At 42.9% G+C, this 22,332-nt stretch overlaps 1 long non-coding RNA gene across 1 annotated transcript; it reads left to right on the top strand.

The window, feature by feature from the left end:
* The first annotated feature begins 193 nt into the window (after positions 1–193).
* LOC123378670 lies at positions 194–22,048 on the top strand. The gene is made up of 5 exons (XR_006582700.1): positions 194–241; positions 10,263–10,396; positions 11,554–11,665; positions 18,175–18,242; positions 21,579–22,048. It is a non-coding gene; the product is annotated as an uncharacterized LOC123378670 (long non-coding RNA).
* Positions 22,049–22,332: the final 284 nt, after the last annotated feature.

Genomic DNA, 22,332 nt, shown 5'->3' on the forward strand with positions numbered 1-22,332 from the left:
GCAACAATATTTGCAAAAAGTCTGGAGTAAGGAGGGGTCAGATGGTTTTCTTTTCATATCTGAATTTGGCCTGATTGTTACAGTAAATTTTGTTTTTGTTGACAAACATGAACAGAGGCACCTGAGCCCCTGCTTTCGCAGAGGTGGGGACCAATGTATAAGAGACTTCTTCAGGCATGGAACATGGCGGGGGGATAGGCGGGGTGTACAATCTGGCTCTGCATTATTGGAACCACAAAAGGTAAGGAGGATTTGGAAATTTTTAAAATATATTATTTTTAACCCGACTTTCACTTTCAACTTCAAAAATACCCTCCCTCTCCACACACCACCACCTCCTTGCACAGATGATTATAACAGGCAGTGACAATATGGTGCTTTCTAAACTAAAGGATCCTTCACTTGGAATATCACCACAGAATCAACCATTCAGCAGTTGCAGTGCTGAAAGTGAGTGCTTCCCTTAATCAGCCGGGGGGGCGTCACACTTCTGTTCAGAAGCAGTCCTAATAGCCATGTAGCGGCTCAATTGTCCCTACAGGCTATTATACATTCTACCTGTTCTTAGAGGTTGCTGATTTTTTTTTTAAATCCTCTTCAATCCATGTGATGTCAGTAATATCTCTTATAAATTTGCCATATGTTGAGCATGCTTTATTGCCCTTCTATATGCTCCTTTACAGTCCTACTTCAACTCATCTTTGAAGTATAGAATGCAGCTGTGTGAAATCCAGATATTTCACTGCACTGGATTTCAAATGTACAAATGCGTTCTTTGCTTTTGATCCACATGTGTTTTTGCTGTTTGCATTTCTTTTAGAATCTCAAGTTTGAAAAATAAACCTAAAACTCAAAGAGAAATTCTGTTCAAACTGCTGGGTTTGACTTGGCTTAGCATGGCAGCCATGCAAACTTTCCATGATTTGGAGGGAAAAGCATGAATCAGCCCAGGTTAGCCCAAAATTGAGCCTAGGTTTGCAGACCTTAGTGAAAGTTTTGAGTAAAGAAGTCCCAAAGCTAGGCTAGGTGGGGAGTGAGTTTTGCATGTATTTTGGTTGTACTAAATACATCTCACTCAGCTGTCACTCACAATTGCTTAAATGTCTTTGAGACTGATAGCAGGTAAAAGAGAGTCACCAAGTGTTAGGAGGAGTAGAACAAAGGAAAGGGAGAGTGGAAAACTAGGGAGAAAGGAACATAAACGGGTGGGCAAGCAAGATAAGAGAGTGAAAGGAAGACAGAAAAAAAGGGATAAAAAAGTGACTCCAGCAATATGGTTTACATCCAAAACTTTCAGCTGCGGCATTCCCAAAGTTTCCCCACCACAGCCATGGACTGATGTTGCCTAGAAAAGCAGCTGAGGAAATAGGATTGGGACTAGGATAGACATAAGGAATAGAGCTGGCCAAACTGAAAAAACCTGGGGAGGGACAAGGGAATTGTTTCAGGTCGAGCCAAAACAGTTTTATTTTTAAAAAATTTTGGCAAATCAAAAGAGTTGAAAAAAAATGTTTCAGATCAAACTAAATGTTTTGTTCACCCCAAAACTTTTAATTTTCAATTTATTCCAACCTTTTAAAAACCTTCAAATAAAATTGGAAATGAAAAGTCATTTTGAATTGAAAAATCAAAATGTTTCATTTTAAAAATGTCAAAACAAAACATTCCAAGTTTTTTTGGAATTTTCTGTTTGTTTGTTTTTGTTGTTTTTTTTGCTTGGGGAGAGGATATTTATTTATTTTTCAACAAAAACAATTTAGAAAATTTTACATGAATTCATGAAATGTTTTACTCAACCCAATTTGCTTTTTTTTGGCTGAAAATTTTTGCCCAGCTCTAGTGAGGAAGTATGACACTCACTCACCAGTTTTCAGTAATGAATTCATCCTAAAGTGTGCATCTGTCACACCACATTTATTTACTTGGGGTTTTGGTGGTATTTAAGCAGGTGATGCTCATTATCTATCATGACAAGGGTGATGAAGCATACTTGTGAATAAAAGTGGTGAGTGTGCTACAAGGTGTATAAATAGACTGACACTTATTAAAAGACCATGATAGCTCACTCTCTCCAGGTTTTCATTGGAGCTGAATTTTATTGTAGAAGTGTGGTATTTAATCAGGAACTTTTGTTATGTATGGACTTAACTACACTTTTAATGTCACACTCTTCTGTGACTAGGGGAACCATATTTCCCAAAGGGAAAATGAGACACCATGTGAGGCTAGCCTGAGCCTCTCCCCTTGCCCCGCACAGACCTGGCATCACTGCTTGCCCGAGCCTCCCTCCTGGACAGGGCTGGCCCAAACCTTGCCTTCCCCCTTCCCACGTGGGGCTGACGTCGCTGCTCACCCAAGCCCTGCCTCCCCCCACCAGAGCCCTGCCTCCCCACGTGTGGGGCTGGCATTGCTGCTCGCCCCCTGCACCCCACATTTTTGACAAAGATGGGCATTTGATCAGTTGGCAGGAGCAAATGGGACAAATGCTCACTTTTGCTAAATAATGTGGGACAGCCCGGAAAGGGCTTAAAAAAGGGACTGTCCCAGCCAAAACAGGACGTATGGTCACCCTATCTGTGAATCTCTAATTACGGTAACTCTCTCTGGGACAAAGCGTCTCTAATCTTACTGGTATGTCAGCAAACTGTGTTGAGCAACATTCCTGTAGTTCAGCCCACCTCAAGGAGCATGAAGCTTTTTATTTAGTCGGGGTCAGGGTAATTGAAATTCTCTGTGATCAGTGTTCTAGGCTTTTCACAAGCTTTTCTTATATCCGTAAACATTTCCTGATCCTGCCATGAAGATCTTTCACAGGCTTCTAAGATCATGTTTTTGTTATCATATTTCCCACTCAGTTCAAACTATCTCTGCCATGGTACCTAACTTGCATATGTCAGTTCTTTCCTCACACAGAATTCCTTCATCCAACTTACCCATATTGCTAGCTTCCTTCTTTCCTGTTGAGTCTATCCTTTCTATAAACTTGGTATCTTGGTTTCCTGATCAGAGACTCAGTTAACCTAATTAAAACACTTTATATTTCTTTTTAAATACGCACACACACACACACACACAGTCAGGCAATTGTGTTTCATACAAGCCCTTGACTTTGTGTTCACTTTTGTATTTTCCCTTTAACAAATTGTTCTCCTTGTCATTCCCCGCCCCCATTTACATTTAATAGCATCTCTTTCTCTGGTTAATAAATCCTACATTGTCTCTCATTAAAATCTTAACGTTTATTACACTGTGGTATTTACCTAACTTGCAATAGATCCTGTTCTTAGAATGTAGTCTGCAACTACTGAGGTAGCATTCACTACTGCAATTGGGAAGTGCCACGTTGTTGAAGGTATTCACATGCATTTTCTTTATTATTATTATTATTACTTATTATTATTTATTTGTATACAGAATCACCTAATGAGCCCTCCTAAAATCAAGGGCCCATTGTACTTGCAGCTACATCCCTTGCTCCAAAGAGCTTACAGTCTAAACAGACAAGACAGAGAAAAGGACGGGAGGGAAAATTGAGAGACAGAGAGGTGAAGTGACTTGCCCAAGTTTTATGCAGGAGGTCAGTCTCAGGGGAAATAGATCCTAGATCTCCTGCATCCCAGTCTAGTGCCCTGTCATAGTCAATGGCATCCCCAATTCTATTTAAAATATACTGTATTGTTTCCCATTTAACCTCACCTACTAGTGAAAAATGCAACCCCCCACAACCCCCACATAAGGGGGCTTTGTCCAGACTGGCAGGAAAAAAACCTTAGGGTTCCTCTCCCCTCACCTGGGCTGGGGGTGGGGGGAGACAGGCCAGTAGGACTAAGGTAAGACACTGGCCCCTGCACATCTTGGGGAGTGTATATAAATGCTAAGTAAGCCACCTCCCACAACCAATTAGCAGCTCCCACCCCTGTGATTAGCATAGGACTGGGTGTTTAGGTCTGCTGTGGGTATTACTTTAGTTACCTTTTTGGGGTCAGGAAAATAATTTTTTTCCTTCACCATGAGACTGACCAGGACAGGATGGGCTGTTTTGCCTTCACCACCACAGCTGGTGGGTTTCAGGTGAGGTTCAAGATATTGCTTAGCAAGTGGCAGGTGCCAGGAGAGGGGTCTGATTCCCTGATAAACTGCATTTGGAAGTCAATTTGAAGGCATCCCCTGAAGTAGCCAGGGAATGGGGTTGGAGCTCCTGGTGTCCGATACAGAGAGAAGACAACCCGCTTTCCCCAACCCCTTAAACCTCATATGAGGAGAGAGTAATGGGGTCACAGCAGTGGGCTGGGACCAGCTGTAGAGTTGGGGGTGGGGCTGGTCAGCATCCTCCACCAGATGGAAATAATTAAGGAAAGAATGATGACCTGCATTGTACAAGTTATTGCTACAAAGTTCCCAGATGAGTTAAGTCAGGGGTCGGCAACCTCTGTCACGCGGCTCGTCAGGGTAAGCATCCTGGCGGGCCGGGCCAGTTTGTTTACCTGCTGCGTCCACAGGTTCGGCCGATCGTGACTCCCACTGGCTGCAGTTCGCCGCTCCAGGCCAATGGGGGCGGCAGAAATCCGCGGCCAGCACATCCCTCGGCCCGTGCCACTTCCCGCAGCCCCCATTGGCCTGGAGCGGCGAACCGCGGCCAGTGGGAGGCACGATCGGCCGAACCTGTGGACGCAGCAGGTAAACAAACTGGCCCGGCCCGCCAGGGTGCCTACCCTGGCGAGCCATGTGCCAGAGGTTGCCGACCCCTGAGTTAAGTAATAAAGCTGTGGCATAATTAAGCCACATCCTTCACGTTTGACTATCATTCTGCTCCTTTCAGATTGAAAGGCAGTCTTACCTATGGTATGGTATTCTTTTTGTGACAAAATATATTCACAATATTCGCAAATTCTCTGAAGAATTTTTGAGCACAGAACATGGCTTCCCCTTTTCTGCTAAGCAGAGGAGAGGAAATCCTAATGATGCATATTCCACTGACTGTGCCTGGGCTCCTGCAGACCAACAGAGCACTAACTAGAGGAGTGCTGTGTCTGAGTTGGAACCACAACTGCCTGGAATTGAAGACTTTTAGACTGGACCTTTATGTTGCTGTAGAGTTTCCCTGCACAGGTGGAATCTTCCATCAATCATCTCCAGATGACTTAAATTCACCTTGCGTCCCTTATGCAGATCAGAGAATCCAGCCCCTTATTTTTCATTTGCCTGAAAAGTGCCATGCGCCATCTATGGCTCTAAATTAAGTAATAACAATATGTCTTATAGTGCTGGACTCAAGGGACTCGATCTACTTAGCATAACAAAACAAAGGTTAAGGGGTGACTTGATTACAGTCTATAATTACCTCCGGGGGAACAAATCTTTACCAATGGACACTTCAATCTATCAGAGAAAGCTATAACATGATCTAGACACTGGAAGTTGAAGCTAGAGAAATTCAGCCTGTAAACAAGGTGTAATTTTTTAATAATGCGAGTAATTAACCATTGGAACAATCTACCAAGGTTTGCGGTGCATTCTCCAACACTAACAACTTCTAAATCAAGATTGGATGTTTTTTTCAAAAATATGTGTGGAATTATTTTGGGGGAAGTTCTATGGGCTATGTTATGCAGGAGGTCAGACTAGATGATCATAATGGCCCCTTCTGGCCTTAAAAATCTATGAATCTATGTTGACATATCATACCAAATACCAGAATAGTTGCCAGCCCTTTATAACCCAACAGAGCTTTAAGATTAGTAAAATTATTCTGTCTCTAGAAATTGTTTCTTTTCTTTGTTTTGCTCAAAGGATGCTCTTCACTCCATTTGTAGCTCTGAGATTCATCTAATTTTTTTCCTCAATACCACTCTTTAATTGACTGGGGTAATGCAAAAATTTTCTTATGCCAAGAAGCCAAGTATTCAGTACCACCTATATAGCACTGGGGGAAGACAGATGAGGAACTGAACCCAACTATCCTATACAGTAACTCCTCACTTAAAGTAATCCCGGTTAACGTTGTTTCGTTGTTACGTTGCTGATCAATTAAGGAACATGCACGTTTAAAGTTGTGCAATGCTCCCTTCTAACATCATTTGGCAGCCACCTGCTTTGTCCACTTCTTGCGGGAAGAGCAGCCCATTGCAGCTAGCTGGTGGGGGCTTGGAACCAGGGTGGACCGGCAGTTCCCCTATCAGCTCCCTGCTCCCCTAAGTTCCCTGTGCAGCAGCTGCCTGCAGTTCAGCTGTTCCTCCCCTCACTGCCATGTGCTGCTCCCGCCCTCTGCCTTGGAGCTGCTCCCCGAGACTCCTGCTTGCTGTGTGGCATGGAGGGAAGGAAGAGGGGGGCTGTCAGGGTGTCCCCCTTCCCCCTGCTCCTGCACCCCGCTTACCCCATCTTCCATAGAGCAGGGGGGACACACCAGGGCTCAGGATGGAGGGAGCTTGCAACAGCTGCATATCAGGAAGCTGATCTAATTAACAAGGCAGTGTACTTAAAGGGGAAATGCGCATCTCTCTCTCTCTCTCTCTCTCTCTCTCTCTCACACATACCCCCTCCCTCCATTCCTGCTGCCTTGAAGAGTGAGAGTGTTAACCCTTGAGGGCTCAGCCAATTGCTAGTTCATCATTTAGCAGTAAGGAAAATATTCCACCCTCTGACGACTCCACCTCAACCAAGCTTCACAATCATCATCACTGTGTACCAGTATTAAATGGTTTGTTTAAAATTTATTTGTGTGTGTGTGTGTGTGTGTGTAAAAACTTTCCCCGGAACCTAACCCCCTCATTTACATTAATGCTTATAGGGAAATTGGATTCGCTTAACATCGTTTCGCTTAAAGTCGCATTTTTCAGGAACATAACTACAACGTTAAGTGAGGAGTTACTGTATAGCATAGCACAGCACCAATGCCAAGTCACCAATCTGCATCCTTGGGAAAACATTTATTACTGAAGAGCAGCACCTTAGACTGTCAGTTTCTTTGAAACACTATCAGTTTCTTCAGCTGAACTCAGCCTCCTCAAGCTGCTTTTGTGTGGAAGCTAGAGGCCCCCTAGGATACAGCACAGAATGAGATCACTTGGTCTGAATCTGCAAACAAGCTTAGACAGGCCCACTTTTAACTTTTGGCCAAACAGCTTTCTAGAGTACAGTTGGTAATACTAAACCCTCTTGGAAATTTCATGGAACCAGGCAGCTTCAGTGGAACTGTAAGAACAAATTTATAGAGTGAGCTTTCTACAGTGATTTTCTTGACATACTGTATAATACTGAGATACTAAACCACAGATAGGTCTATAGCCAAAGCAACATTTACTTCAAGAATTTTAGTTAATACCTGCGAAGGATTAGTGTTGTAGACAAGCCATTAGAGGTGACAAAGACTATCTACGCTGTGTCATGAGATGTAATGAAACATTACAGTACAGAATTAAGCTTGTTACTCCAAGATTTCTGTTCTCAGCGCCTACACAAGGATAAAGGATAGAATGTGTTTATTATTTTACCTTGTAAAACAAGCATTAAGGATCAGTATCTATGATGCATGGTCCAGCATAACAATAGGGCATGTGTGGTCAAATGAACCACCATGAACAGAAAAGCTGCTTTATAATAGACTTACAATAAACAGATAATATGAATTATTGGGAGCTGGTGAAAAGACTGTAAATTAGATATCCCTGAATATTATTAAATATCAAGATTACTGACTCTATTGGAAAGCTTGGTAAAGGGTTACATCATGTTTTCATTGTAAAATCAGCCTCTCCAGTGCATGGTAAGGATGTCAACGCTTGTTTTATTTCTACCCTACAGATGTGTACTGTAATACACAGCTTATAAACTAGCTTGCATACTTAGCACTTGAAAGCTGATAGGACAGAAATCAAACAAACAAACAAAAAATGTTAGCAGTTCCAATCAAAAGGACCTAACCATGCATTAGTGGCCCAAAATAGAACTGAAAGTACCTTCTCTTGACATTTCTTTTAGAAGGGGCAGAATTATTCACCTTCTATAGACTGTAGTCCAGATTTGATTCTATTCTAAGTAAGCTGATTGCTGGAACGGATTGCAATGGGGAAGAAATTTCCCCAAATCTGTCCACTACATAGTGATTTATTACATTTTACTCACTGAAGGCTGGGCCCCATTTCACACTGGCCAAACCATCTGTGAATGGTGACACAGAAGGTGCTATGATCCATGGGCTTCAATATCAGCCACAAAGCAACTGCACTGCTAATCCATACCCTTGTGTTGTGTTCATGGTGCAGGATTCTGTGTCCTGCAATCCCCACACAGATTCTATGCACTCAAATGGTTTAATTGGTGGTGGTGATTTTACCCTGAGAAAGTTGTGATTTACATTCCTATGGAAACTGTGCTTTTGTTACATTTACACACCCAAGATAGGTATGCAAATTGGAAAAATGCATTATATTACTGCTAGTAAACACCCAAACTTCATTTTTCATGCAGTAGTTGGTTTCCTTGGGAAATGTCTTTGCAGTCAAAAATATGTTGCTTTTTTTCCTAACTAAACTGATAAATTTACATGTTGGGGCTTGGAATTTTTTTTTTAACTTTATAACCACAGCCCTTTGGGTGGATCACTCAGCACACAGTGCTCTTTGGGGTTGGCTCCACTTTTGGGCCTCCTCTTTCTGTTTACAGATTATACCCACTACATCTCTTTCCCCCCCATCCCCATTCTAGATTCCAGCATATACATGCTCTCTTTATGTAGCTCTTCTACCTCATTTTAGATTCTAGGTCCCAGTGTTCACATATAACATGGGATCTCCCTCCCCCATAACATTATTAAATAATAATAATCTTTGACCCCTTGTACTGGGCAGTGAAAGGAGATGTTACTCACCTTGGGCAGTAACTAGAGTTCTTCGAGATGTGTGTCCCTAGGGGTGCTCCACTCCAGGTGCACCTGCACCCTGCATCTTTGAGCAGAGATTTTTGGTAGCAGTGCCCCTTTGGACCATGCATTCACCCCACACATTCTTGTGCCCTGCACTGAGGCTATATTAGGCTATGTAGGCAAACCACCCTCTGTTCCTTATCCACTGCAAAGACCCACAAGGGAGACGCCAAAGCAGAGGGGAAGGAGGGTGGGCAGTGGATCACCCAGCGGGACACACAGCTTCAAGTACTCCAGTCACTGCACAAGATGAGTAACCTCTCTTTCTTTGAGTAGTGCCTCTGTGGGTGCTCCTCTTCAGATGATTTATGAGCAGAACCCCGCTGAGGAGGTAGGAGGTTCAGAGTAGAGTCCAATACAGAAGAGAAAACTGCATTGCCTACAGCACATCTGATCTTGCCGCAAGTACCAAAGCGTAATGATTAGAAAAAAGTATGAACAGATGACCAAGCTACAGCTCTACAGATGTCTGCAACTGATACATCCTTAAATAAGGCTACAGACCTAGATAGTGCTCTTGTGGAATGTGCTATCACTCTCAAAGGGGGGAAGAGGGTGAATACGAGTTCAGTCATAACAAATATCAATACAAGCAGAGATCCATTTTTATAACCTCTGTTCCAAAGTTACCAACCCCTTGTTCCTGTCTGCAATAAATACAAATGGTCTAGGAGATCTTCCAAATGGTTTCGCCCCATCTCGCCAGAAGGCTACTGCCCTCCTAACATCTAGGGTATGGAATATGGTTTATTGAGTAATCCACTGTTGTTTTGGGGGGAAAAACTGAAAGATGAATGGTTTCATTAATACGAAATTCTGAGGACACCTTAGGTAAAAATCTTGGATGTGCCCGTAGCGATGCTTGCAGCCGTTAAGGCCCTCAAGTCTCCCACTCTTCAGGCAGAAGTGATTGCTACAAGGAAGGCTGTCTTCATTGATAAATATAATAAAGAACAGGTAGCTACTGGCTCAAAAGTGTGTTTCATAAGGCAATTAAATACTAGGTTCAAGTCCCAGTTTGGAGTAGGATCTCTGCTTTGTGGGGAGATGTATTATAAACCTCTTAGAAATCTTGCTCTAGCTGGATGAGCATAGAGTGAAAAAAATCCTATGGGTGTGTGAAAAGCTGTTATTGCCCTTAAGTGAATCCTAATGGAATTCATAAAAAGATCTGATGTGTTCAGTTCCAATAAGTAATCCAATACCCTGAGAAGAGGAGAGCAAGCTGGCAAAATCTGACAACTGTTGCACCAAATGTACTATCACTTACATTTCTGGAGGTATTTCTTGTAGATTCTTTTCTACTTTTTTTATAAAACATGTTTGCACCTCTATCAAACAGGGTATCTCTATTATCCAGAGCCATCAAGGAACCAAGCTTGGAGCCTAAAAATGTGCAGGTTGGGGTGAAGTGTTCAACCAGCATCCTGGATGAGTAAGCAAGAACTGATCTGAAGCCTACACAAAGGGCAAGAGGTGAGTTTGATCAAATAGGGATACCAGACCTGTTTTGGCTACGTTGGTACAGTCAGTATGACTCTGGCTGTATCTTGTTTGATCTTCTTGAGAAACTTTAACATTAACAGTGTTGGTGGATATGCATAAAGAAGTCCTTTCATCCATGACATGAGGTATGCATCTCTTATGGATTATATTGAGCCATCTCTGGAGCTATATCTAATGTATTTTCCATTCGCTGCATGGGCAGCTGGTGAACAGGCCATTGGGGGAGGCTGGTGAACCGGCCCCTCCCCTTCTGCCTGAGGCCCCGCACCTCTGCTTCCCCTTCTGCCCCCTTCCACTGCAGGAGCCTAGAGCACCCTCACCACAGCCCTTGGCCCCAGCACCAGGCGGCGCGGCTGCAGCACCGTGCAGGTAGCACTGCCCAAGCACCAGCCGCTCGGAGTCAGTGCGGCAGGCTGGCCTGCCCCAGCCAGGGCAGACTGCCAGGAAGGGCTGAGGGCAAAGCATTGGCGGTGCCATGCCAGGCTATTTGGAGAGAGACAGCCTCTCCAAGCCTACAATACCTGCCACCTATAATTTGCTGCTATGGCAAACAAATCAACCTCCAGGAATCCCCAGACTAAGACTATTTTGTGGAGGATTCTGGAGATCAGTTCCCATTCGTAATTTAGAACGAAATGTCTGCTTGTTGATTTCATCTGCCAAAGTGTTATGAACACCTGGGAGGCAAAAAGCTGAGATCACTATGTAGTAGGCTATCCACAAATTCCAGAGTTTTATTGCTTTGGCACAGAGAAATGGAGAGAGACGACTCCCTGATATTGCCTGTCATCATCTTTACTTGCTTTGATTTGATTAGCAGTAGAAAGTGTGGGCAAGCATTTTTGATGGTTCTCAATTCCAAAAATTGATGTGGAGAAGCTGCTTTTGTAGTGAACATTTTCCCTGTACATTCTGAGGTCCCATATGTCATCCCCTCCCCAACCTCAAAGTAAAGCATCTGATGTTATCACTACAGTAGGGATACTCTGCAAGAATGCAACACCTGTGCAGGATTTGGTTGAGTCCTTCCACCAGTTGAGTGATTGTAGAAACCATTCGGGAGCAGACAGTATTCTGCGTAGACTGTGTTTGCTTGGTTTGAAAACTGTTTGAAACTATCCCTGTAGACTTTGGATGTGTAATCTGGCATTCTGCCCTACAAAGACGCAAGCTGACATGTGTCCCAGCACTTGAAGAAAGTTTCTTATTGTTACTTGAGGACTGCCCTGAATCTTTGAGGTGAGATTTTCTAGTGAGAGACATCTGCTGGACAGTAGGTATGCTCTGCCTAGCAGTCAAACTATGTTTATGAGTGACATATTGGGGCGGGGGGGGAGGATAGTATGCATGCATACACACGTGCACACTCTCCCTCCTGCCCTGCTCACACATAGATCATATTAACAGGGAGCCCCAGCTGCTGCTGCTTCTGTCAGCTCTGGCAACCTGCGCATGGGAACTGTGGCCACTCCTGCACTGGCTGCTTCAGCAATCTTGCCACTCCAGTGCCTTTTGGTGCTGCTGCAGCTGCCTTTCTGCCGAGGGGATGCCACATGCTGGGCTCCCAGTCCCCCCCCCATTTCCCTATCCCCTTCTTTTCCCCATCCCATCCCTCTTCCCCATTGCCTCTTCCCCATCTCATCCCCTCCTGCCCCTTGCCTCATCCCCCACCCCTTCATCCCCCTCCCTCATGCCCCATTCCCCTATCCCCTTCTCTTCCCCACTGCCCCGTGGGCACTCATTGTCATACAGGAAACAGGACTGTGGCCATGCAGGGTGCCTAGCACATGTAGAAGGTGACAACAATGGGCACCAGGACCCGGGTGGTGGCATCCAGCTGCAGAGGCAGAAACCCAGAGCAACCACCCTCACCCAAGAGGACAAGCATCCCGCTTCCTCCAGTGCCCACCTAGGCTCAGCTGCCACTCCTCTTTTTGGGAGGGCAGTGCCCCCCCCCAAACTGCACCCATGGAAGCTCCTATGAAATCTACACACTGTAGTGAAGTGAAAATGAGCTTTTCAAGGTTTATTTGAAGCCCCGGGCTATGAAATAGGGATCTTTACTGATGTCAACACTTGCTGATACAATCTGCCCCGATCAACCCATCAGCTAGGTACCAGAAAATAATTACACCCAAACAATGTAGGTGAGCAGCAACTAGTGCCAGAATCTTTTAAAATTCATGTGGTGCCACATATAGGCCAAAAGAGAGCACCCTCTACCGGTAGGGTCTTTATTAAAAAAATAAAAAACCTCGTGTGAAGGATGAATATCAATATGAAAATATGCATCTTGTAGTTCGAGAGTCACGAACCAATCTCCAGCTTCTAATGAAGGAGTTATTGCTGCAAGGGTCACCATCTTGAATTTTGGTTGCTTTATATATTTGTATAGAAACGTCAGGTCTAAAATTAGCCTCCACCCTCCATTCTTTTGGGGGAATCAGGAAGTGCTTTGAATAGAATCCCTTTCCCCTGTGTTGCAGGAACTGGTTCTAGTGCTCCTACATGTAGAAGACAGATCACGTCTTCATCTAGTAATAGATCATGAGGGGGCTCCCTGAAGAGGGATGGGGATGAGAAATGAGTCAGAGGGATAGATTTGAACTGGATCATGTAACCAGATGTTTTGGCTTCCAAAACCCATGTGTCCAATGTTATATGCCCCCAAGCATTCTGAAAATGGGAGAGGCAGCACCCAAAAGGAGAGAAAGGGGTAAGATGTTGCAGCTGTAAGACTTCTCAGTTGGATGGTTAAGACTCTTGACTTAGCCATCCAAACTGTTGCTTGATGGACATGGATGGCTGAGAAGATGTAGCTGATGGAGGTTTCTTTTTTGAGTATTTTGTTCTGTTGGCCAGAGGTTCAGAGGGCCTACACTATGCTGAATAGAGGGTTGGCTGTGCTCTTTGTGCTGTCTGAGGCCTACTAAATCTCCTTCTATTTCCAGAGTATAAATCCCTAGGGATCACAGGATAGCTCCTGAGTCATTTGAAGTGTGGAGAAATGTATCCGTTGAGTCCGCAAAGAGCTTATGACTGTCAAAAGGGGAGGTCTTCTGTACTCTGAACCCCTCTCGGAAAACCTGACAGCTTAGCCAAGACTCTTCTCCTGACCATTGAAGTGGAGATGGATGTGGCAGACACTACAGCACAGTCTAAGGAGGCCTGGATCAATGTCTTTTCCAGGAGCTGACACTGTTGTATAATGGACTTAAACTGGTCCCAATGTTCTTCTGGCAGATGCTCAGTAAAATAATTGAATTTGTTATAATTTAATTTTTAAATGGTCATATTTGGCCTTGAGCACCTAATGGTTTGCTATCATAAAATCAAGTGTGGCTGAAGCGGAGGATTTAAGACCAAAGAGATAGAGCCTCTGGTGGTCCTTAATGTAAGGGTGGACTTTGAGTTATATTGTCTGCCTGGTTCATTAATGACCTCCACTACTTAGAGAATTTGGAGCTGGGTGAGAAAATACAAACTCTGATTCCCTAGCCATAACAATACTTCTTATCTTCCCTCTTGCAGGCAGGCAGTGCGCTAGCAGGGGCTTGCCAAACCATCTTACTGGGCTCCCATAAGATCTCCATTGGCTTGAATGACAATCTTCATAGATGTTGAAGCATGTAAAATATCTGTGTGTTTATGGTGGGACTCCTGAAACTCTTCTAAGGGAGCCTGCAGTATATCAGTAATCTGCTTCATCAGGTCCTGAATCTACCTGAAGTCATCTGTCATAGGTTGTGGGGGCACGGCATAACATTTTCATCAGGAGATGAAGAGGCAATATTAGTAAGAGCTGTGATGTCCTTATCAGGCCTTGTCTCTTGCTCCTCAAAGATCTCTTCCTCTGGCATAGGTGTGGTAAAGTGAGTTGAGGAGAATGGACTCTTCTCTGTTCCCTCCAGTGTTGTGAAGACATCAGTGTAAATTGTTTGAGATAGAATGCCCCTAGCTCTCAGCAAGGCCACTGACGGGGGCATAAATGGCATAGATGGAGGCAGCAATCTGTGGTCCTGCCATGTGGGTGTCATTTGAGGTCTATCCTTCTGTAATACATCAGTATAGGAGGGAAACTGATGTGTCCTAGAATGGGATGGGGGACCTGCACCAAAATTTTAGATTGTGATGAGTCCTCTTCCACAAGGGAGAGCATAGCAGTTCAGCTTGCAAAGTAAATGAGGGTGAGTGAGGTGCTCTAGGTGTTAGAGGGGTCAGTGACAGAGAGAGGCTTCATACTGACAAACCCCAGCACTTATTAACACAGGAGAATCCGGCTCTGAAAGTATTATCTGATCCTTCAGGTATCTAAACTCTTGATGTACTGATGGTATCAAAGATTGGGCCAAGTGGGAACTTGTGGAGCATGGCTTCAGTATCAATGCAGCTGGTACTGAACCTTTGGTATAGGATTTCCTCTGAACCGTAAGTAGGTGTGCGGTCTTTGGTACCACTGGTTTTCTTGTTATCGATACTGAGCCAGGGAGCCTGGCTTTCCCTGGCAAAACTAATGAAAATTTAATCCCTAGAAGGGGAAATCTCCTAACTATATAACTATCTCTAGGAATAAAAAAAGGAGGGTTGTTTGTTTTAACAATTGTTCCAACAACTATAACACTGCAAGTTAGGTAACTATCTGAGAGAACACTAAATATTAGACAACAGGCACACAGGAGACTCCATCTTGGGCCAAAGGCGGTTGAGAAGGAACCGAGAGTGGTTCACCTCTGCTGCCTGGTATAGCTTCTGCACAGGGCATGAGAATGTGTGGGGTGCATGTGCGGGCTGAATCAGCACTGCCACCAAAAATCTCTGATGAAAGGTGCAGGCGCACCTAAAATGGAGCAGCCACGGTGACACTATTCGAAGAAGAACTTGCACTTCAACCCTTTATTGGACAATTTTCTGATTTCGAAGATTGTCCCCAAGTATCCTCAAATGCAGTGGACCAGATTCACCATTAAGCTCTAGCTGCTCTGTGCCACTGCACCAATGGCAATCAGCTGTGCTCTGGTCTTAAGTAACGAGCTGCAATTCAAGTTCATGGCTGCTTCACATGACCAGAGCCATGTAAAGCAGCCAGAGCCTATCAGTGAATATAGCACTGAGTACAGCCCTGCTGTTCCTTTAGTAGAAAACTGCTTCCATTATACTGCCAGGTTGAGTTGTTAGTGTACACTGTTCTTTTCAACATGTGGAGTATCTAACAAGGAACATAATACCTGCTCCAAAGAGATTACAATATAAATCACCAAGTAGACACGATACAACACTACGTTTAGACGGGGATGGGGACACTAGGTGTGCATTCATTGGGAGACAATTCCCAGTGCTGGTATTTTCCCCACTCCTTTCAAGATTCAAAGCTTTCTTTTGCAGTAACTCTGCCTGTATCTTTGACCTCCCTATGCCTGGAAGAAATTCACCTCTCTGCCAGCACAATGTTTATATACCACATAAATCCCAGTTAAGCCCAATTTGGAGGATTAAGTAGAACTTCAGTAGTTTATAGTCCTTGTTCTGGCCCTTTCCATAGGAATGAGTTTCATCCTGTGAGCATGTGCACATTCAAAATTTCTCACGGTTTTTAACTCAAAGAGTTGTCTTTTTGCTCTAAAGGCTTTCACTTTCTTGATTCCTAGACATGACTGTGCCACAGAAAATGGAAAGGAGTCACTTTTCAGGAGCACAGAATATTTCAAATGGTTTTGTTTAACTTTAAAATATATCATGTCTGAATGAATTAAAAATGATTGTTCTTGTTCACATTCCTTGCAGCTGAAAATACATCTGTCATGTAGATCTATAATAGAATTAGTTTATCTTTATGGTAGTTTAAAAATTGAGTTCAAATCCTCTTCTACATACTCTAGTTTCTATCCATAGATACACACACACACACAGCACTTTAAAACACTCATCTTCTGAGCAGTGCTGTTCTTTCCATAGCTGAATAAAATATAAAATATAGCTTAGTATTCTAGGAAAATATCCCATTTATTAAAAGTTATTGAGTATGTTTTCTAATACATGCAGATGATTTCAGCTAAGGCTAATCCAATGTAGCTTGTTCTTCCCTGAGTGTAGAGTTCCGTTAGAGTGGTAGCCTTGTGTGGAATTGTATATTAGACAAACATAATGCTGCAGATTTACCTATAGCACCACACTTTGTAACTGATGATGAAAGTCAGGATGGAAAAAAAAAAGAGGAGACAATAAAATCAAATTTGATTAGAATAACTGAATTATTAGATTTTTTTCATGAGTGTTTATATGAAGGAAGGTATTGTATGTCTGCCACCAGAGCCTACATCTATAAAAGACTAGGATGTCTATATTCATTCACTACATTCACTGTACCTTTCATCCCCTGAAGCATCTCCCAATACACAAAAAATTATTTATTTATTTATTTTCATATCCTGGAAAGCAGATTATAAAAATCCTGTGTGTTCTTTAGCATTGCTACAGGGGTTAAATTGTTAATGCTTTACTTTCACTCTAGTTTTTTATCAAACTTTGCTTTTTCTCTCCCTGGGGATAAACAAATGGACAGCTTTCCTCTCTAGTATTCCTCCTTCCATTACCATCACAGCAGAATGCATCTGAGACTATAATAATTCAGTGATGAAATACAAAATGTCGCAATGCCATCTCTCTTAAAGTGAACTGAGATTTTGTTATGCCATTTTAGGTGCACTAATAGCTCCTAAAGTCCCATGGAGTATCCTAATGTGAATTTAATGAGCTGATAGCATATAAATGACAGTACTGTGAGGGTGAAGGTGACATAACCTTTTTCTTTCTATTTGATGTTTGTCTTTGAAAAAATACAGATATTTTCAAAATATACTGCATTATTACTAAGTGCTGCATCATTCAGCAAAGAGGCTACTATTGTTTTATCATTTAAAATTCTATTTTTTCCTTCATGGCCCTAGAAGCAAGAGCAATTTTTATTTTATTTTATCATTAAGGTAATAAAAAAGAATCTGACTACTTTTCCTTTGTGCACACTCTCATTATGTGGCACTCTAGTGCTTGTGTCCGTTTTATGGAGTGCACATCCAGTGACAACTACTCATTTTTGGCATTCAAATTCCTTCCGATGTCAGTATTAGTAATATGGAATCACTAAAATTGTGTTTGAATCATACTGAAACCATCCATCTTTATTTTCTGGGTGTAATTTTTTCTGCTATCAAGGATGATGTTAAGCGGGGGTCTACTCATCATTGCTGACTCCCCAGCTATCTGTGTCATTACAGAAGCTTTGTCGTTTATAATCAGTTGACTCCCCCTGCCTGCCTGATTCATTCAATGATGTCACACTCCATTGTTTTTGCAAATCCCAATCACCTTCAGCATGGTAATGAACTGTGATCACATAAGCACTGGGTTGTATCATCAATGACACTGTTAGGGACAGGGGAGGAAGAGGCTGATGGTAAAGGATAAATATATTGGTAAGCAGATGGGAATGGATATATAGACCATGTAAATGAGATTAAGGGAGTAACAGAATGCATCACATTATTAAAGTTCGTCAGAGTATAGCAGGAGGCTCTTTAAAAATTCTGCTCAAAACTCATACTGAAAGTTTAGGGGAATCAAACCCACCTGCTTTTCTTATTGGCTTTAAACTAACACCTAGATTTAGGGCAGCTCATATTTGATCTGCTGTCTTCCAGATACTGTGAATCTTTTATTTATTATTAAAAATATATTCTTATCAATTTTTCCAGAAATCTTATGAATTCATCAATCCCCATCTACGCAGAGAATCTGGGGATTTTTGTTCATTATAAACAAGGTTTGTTTGTTTTGTTTTTTGTTCTCATTAGCTGGATGTCTTAGGCCAGAAAAGTGAGTGTGTGTGTGTGGAGCGGGGGGTTGTTTGTTTTTTTGTTTTGTTTTATGAAGGGCAGGAGAGTTTATTAGTTACTTTTGAGGTCAGTATGGTTTTAATATTTTTTGCACACTGCTAAGGGCTGTTGTTATAGGCACTAAGTAAGATAGCAAATAAAGTTAGCTACATTTTATAAAGTTAAATTCTTCTATTGGCAGAACATATGAAAACTAAGAATTACAGAATTTGCTCTGCTGACAAAGATGTACCTTGGGTTGTATTTGAAAAATCAGCATCAGCATCTTCAAAAGCAGCTTACGTGTTTCAAAAAGTTGGACTTTTGGCAACATATAAAATTTGTTTAGAAAAACCTTTTTGTTGCCAGGTGACAAGGCAAAACATATCACATATGCTTAACAACCAGCTTGTACATATTTTGTCCTTCCAAGGTTTCTAGGCTGGTCAGGCATAATGATGCATTACAGCTGAAGTAGCTTCCAGCAGGGACAAATGTTTGTCTGTTTCCAAAAGCATTTTCCTAATCCTTAACAAAAACAACCCAATATTTCTCATTGTTTAATGATTGAGTAAAGATTAAGACTGTCCAACATTCATTGTATTGCAAGTTCTAACATCTATATTGGTGTGCTTTCTGAAGATGCATACCACTGATTTTCTGGCTGATCCCACTTGTTCAGCATTTTCTGGTACAGTACAAGCAATAATTTTGCTAATACATACATATTTTTTATAGAAGCAGCAAAGAATCCTGTGGCACCTTATAGACTAACAGACGTTTTGCAGCATGAGCTTTCGTGGGTGAATACCCACTTCTTCGGATGCAAGTGGTGGAAATTTCCTGGGGCAGGTATATATAAGCAAGCAAGAAGCAAGCTAGAGATAACTAGGTAGATCAATCAGGGTGGATGAGGCCCTGTTCTAGCAGTTGAGGTGTGAAAACCAAGGGAGGAGAAACTGGTTCTGTAATTGGCAAGCCATTCACAGTCTTTGTTTAGTCCTGAGCTGATGGTGTCAAATTTGCAGATGAACTGGAGCTCAGCAGTTTCTCTTTGAAGTCTGGTCCTAAAGTTTTTTTGCTGTAGGATGGCCACCTTAAGATCTGCTATTGTGTGGCCAGGGAGGTTGAAGTGTTCTCCTACAGGTTTTTGTATATTGCCATTCCTAATGTCTGATTTGTGTCCATTTATCCTTTTCCTTAGAGACTGTCCAGTTTGGCCGATGTACATAGCAGAGGGGCATTGCTGGCATATGATGGCATATATTACATTGGTGGAAGTGCAGGTGAATGAACCGGTGATGTTGTGGCTGATCTGGTTTGGTCCTGTGATGGTGTTGCTGGTGTAGATATGTGGGCAGAGTTGGCATCGAGGTTTGTTGCATGGATTGGTTCCTGAGCTAGAGTTACTATGGTGCGGTGTGCAGTTGCTGGTGAGAATATGCTTCAGGTTGGCAGGTTGTCTGTGGGCGAGAACTGGTCTGCCACCCAAGGCCTGTGAAAGTGTAGGATCATTGTCCAGGATGGGTTGTAGATCCCTGATGATGCGTTGTAGGGGTTTTAGCTGGGGACTGTATGTGATGGCCAGTGGAGTCCTGTTGGTTTCTTTCTTGGGTTTGTCTTCCAGTAGGAGGCTTCTGGGTACACGTCTGGCTCTGTTGATCTGTTTCCTTATTTCCTCGTGTGGGTACTGTAGTCTTGAGAATCCTTGGTGGAGATTTTCTAGGTGTTGGTCTCTGTCTGCGGGGTTAGAGCAGATACGGTTGTACCTCAGTGCTTGGCTGTAGACAATGGATCTTGTGGTGTGTCCGGGATGGAAGCTGGAGGCATGAAGGTAGGCATAGCGGTCGGTAGGTTTTCGGTATAGGGTGGTGTTGATGTGACCATCACTTATTTGCACCGTGGTGTCTAGGAAGTGGACCTCCCGTGTAGATTGGTCCAGGCTGAGGTTGATGGAGGGGTGGAAGCTGTTGAAATCGTGGTGGAATTTTTCCAGAGTCTCCTTCCCATGGGTCCAGATGATGAAGATGTCATCGATGTAGCGTAGGTAGAGAAGGGGCGTGAGTGGACGGGAGCTGAGGAAGCGTTGTTCCAGGTCGGACATAAAAATATTGGCATATTGTGGGGCCATACGGGTGCCCATAGCGGTGCCACTGATCTGGAGATATATATTGTCAGCAAATTTGAAATAGTTGTGTGTGAGGATAAAGCCACAGAGCTCAGCAACCAGGTGTGCTGTGGCATCATCAGGGATACTGTTCCTGACAGCTTGTATTCCATCAGTATGTGGGATGTTTGTGTAGAGAGCCTCTACATCCATGGTGGCCAGGATGGTGTTTTCTGGAAGGTCACCAATGCCAGGATGGTGTTTTCTGGAAGGTCACCACCTGCACTTCCACCAATGTAATATATGCCATCATATGCCAGCAATGCCCCTCTGCTATGTACATCGGCCAAACTGGACAGTCTCTAAGGAAAAGGATAAATGGACACAAATCAGACATTAGGAATGGCAATATACAAAAACCTGTAGGAGAACACTTCAACCTCCCTGGCCACACAATAACAGATCTTAAGGTGGCCATCCTACAGCAAAAAAACTTTAGGACCAGACTTCAAAGAGAAACTGCTGAGCTCCAGTTCATCTGCAAATTTGACACCATCAGCTCAGGACTAAACAAAGACTGTGAATGGCTTGCCAATTACAGAACCAGTTTCTCCTCCCTTGGTTTTCACACCTCAACTGCTAGAACAGGGCCTCATCCACCCTGATTGATCTACCTCGTTATCTCTAGCTTGCTTCTTGCTTGCTTATATATACCTGCCCCAGGAAATTTCCACCACTTGCATCCGAAGAAGTGGGTATTCACCCACGAAAGCTCATGCTGCAAAACGTCTGTTAGTCTATAAGGTGCCACAGGATTCTTTGCTGCTTCTACAGAACCAGACTAACACGGCTACCCCTCTGATATTTTTTATAGTAGTCTGACCTACCATCACTATTTTAGCATCATGCCACACTGCAAACAGTATGTAACTGGTTCAGGAGCATGCAACACAAGAACTTTTTCCTTCACCCTTTGTACATCCCAGGCAGAGGCCTCATGATTGTAAAGTGGGAGGGAAGAAGGCCTAGTTATGTCTTCAAAACAATGAAGGGCGCTTTGAGGAGCAGTATGCATCTTCCTAAGGATGGCTGGGGCAAGGAAGTTGTACACTGTTCTTAATGTAGGTCAGTGCCAAAATGGGACAATTTGATATTCTTTATTGTTTAATCCTCCTAGAAACGTGGTCTACAAAGGCTCTGATAAATGACCCTTCTGCTTGCTCCCTTGGTAACTTTATCTGAAAGTATGTGATCCGTACAGAGGATTCCAACCTACAATTACTCCATCAGCAGACTCCCACCAACGTTGATGAGAGCTTCTCATGAGGGACACAGCAATAGAAAAACCTAGACTTTGGAATCCAAAAGTCACCACTAGCCCACAGATATGTACAAAAAGATATCTACAAGAAATGAGTGAACATGTATGGTTACCACAGTTACTTCCTGCTGAGGTCTCACATACTACCGTAAAGGACCTTTAGGCAAATGCTAACTTTTGATTGGTGACCAGTTTAAATGAGGGCTTTGGGTTTACTTTTTTTAAAATGTTGTACTGGACCATTGACATGTGCACCTTTAATAAATGAGAAAGAGGCCTGAGATAAAGATGGACTAAACAACTTCTTCATGAGGTTTCCTGATTTCTTTCCAGACTTTCTCAAAATCCTTATTAAATTATGGAGGGGAGGGAAGAGGATCATGTGTATAAATTCATTGTTTTGTATTTAAAGAGAATCTGCAGAATTAATACAAATAACTATTTTTGCAAGAAAAGTAAATATCATTTTTCGCATATTCTATTAGAGACAGTGTCTGATAGCTCAGAACATCTCCTTTGAAAACCTTGTAATCTATAAAGTAAAAACATATTAAGCCACCCAGTTCTACAAGCTTATCCATGGGGAAGGCCTCACCTCTTCACAGACCCC

This window comes from Mauremys mutica, chromosome 10 (genome assembly GCF_020497125.1).
Source record: "Mauremys mutica isolate MM-2020 ecotype Southern chromosome 10, ASM2049712v1, whole genome shotgun sequence".
Taxonomy (NCBI): Eukaryota; Metazoa; Chordata; order Testudines; family Geoemydidae; genus Mauremys; species Mauremys mutica.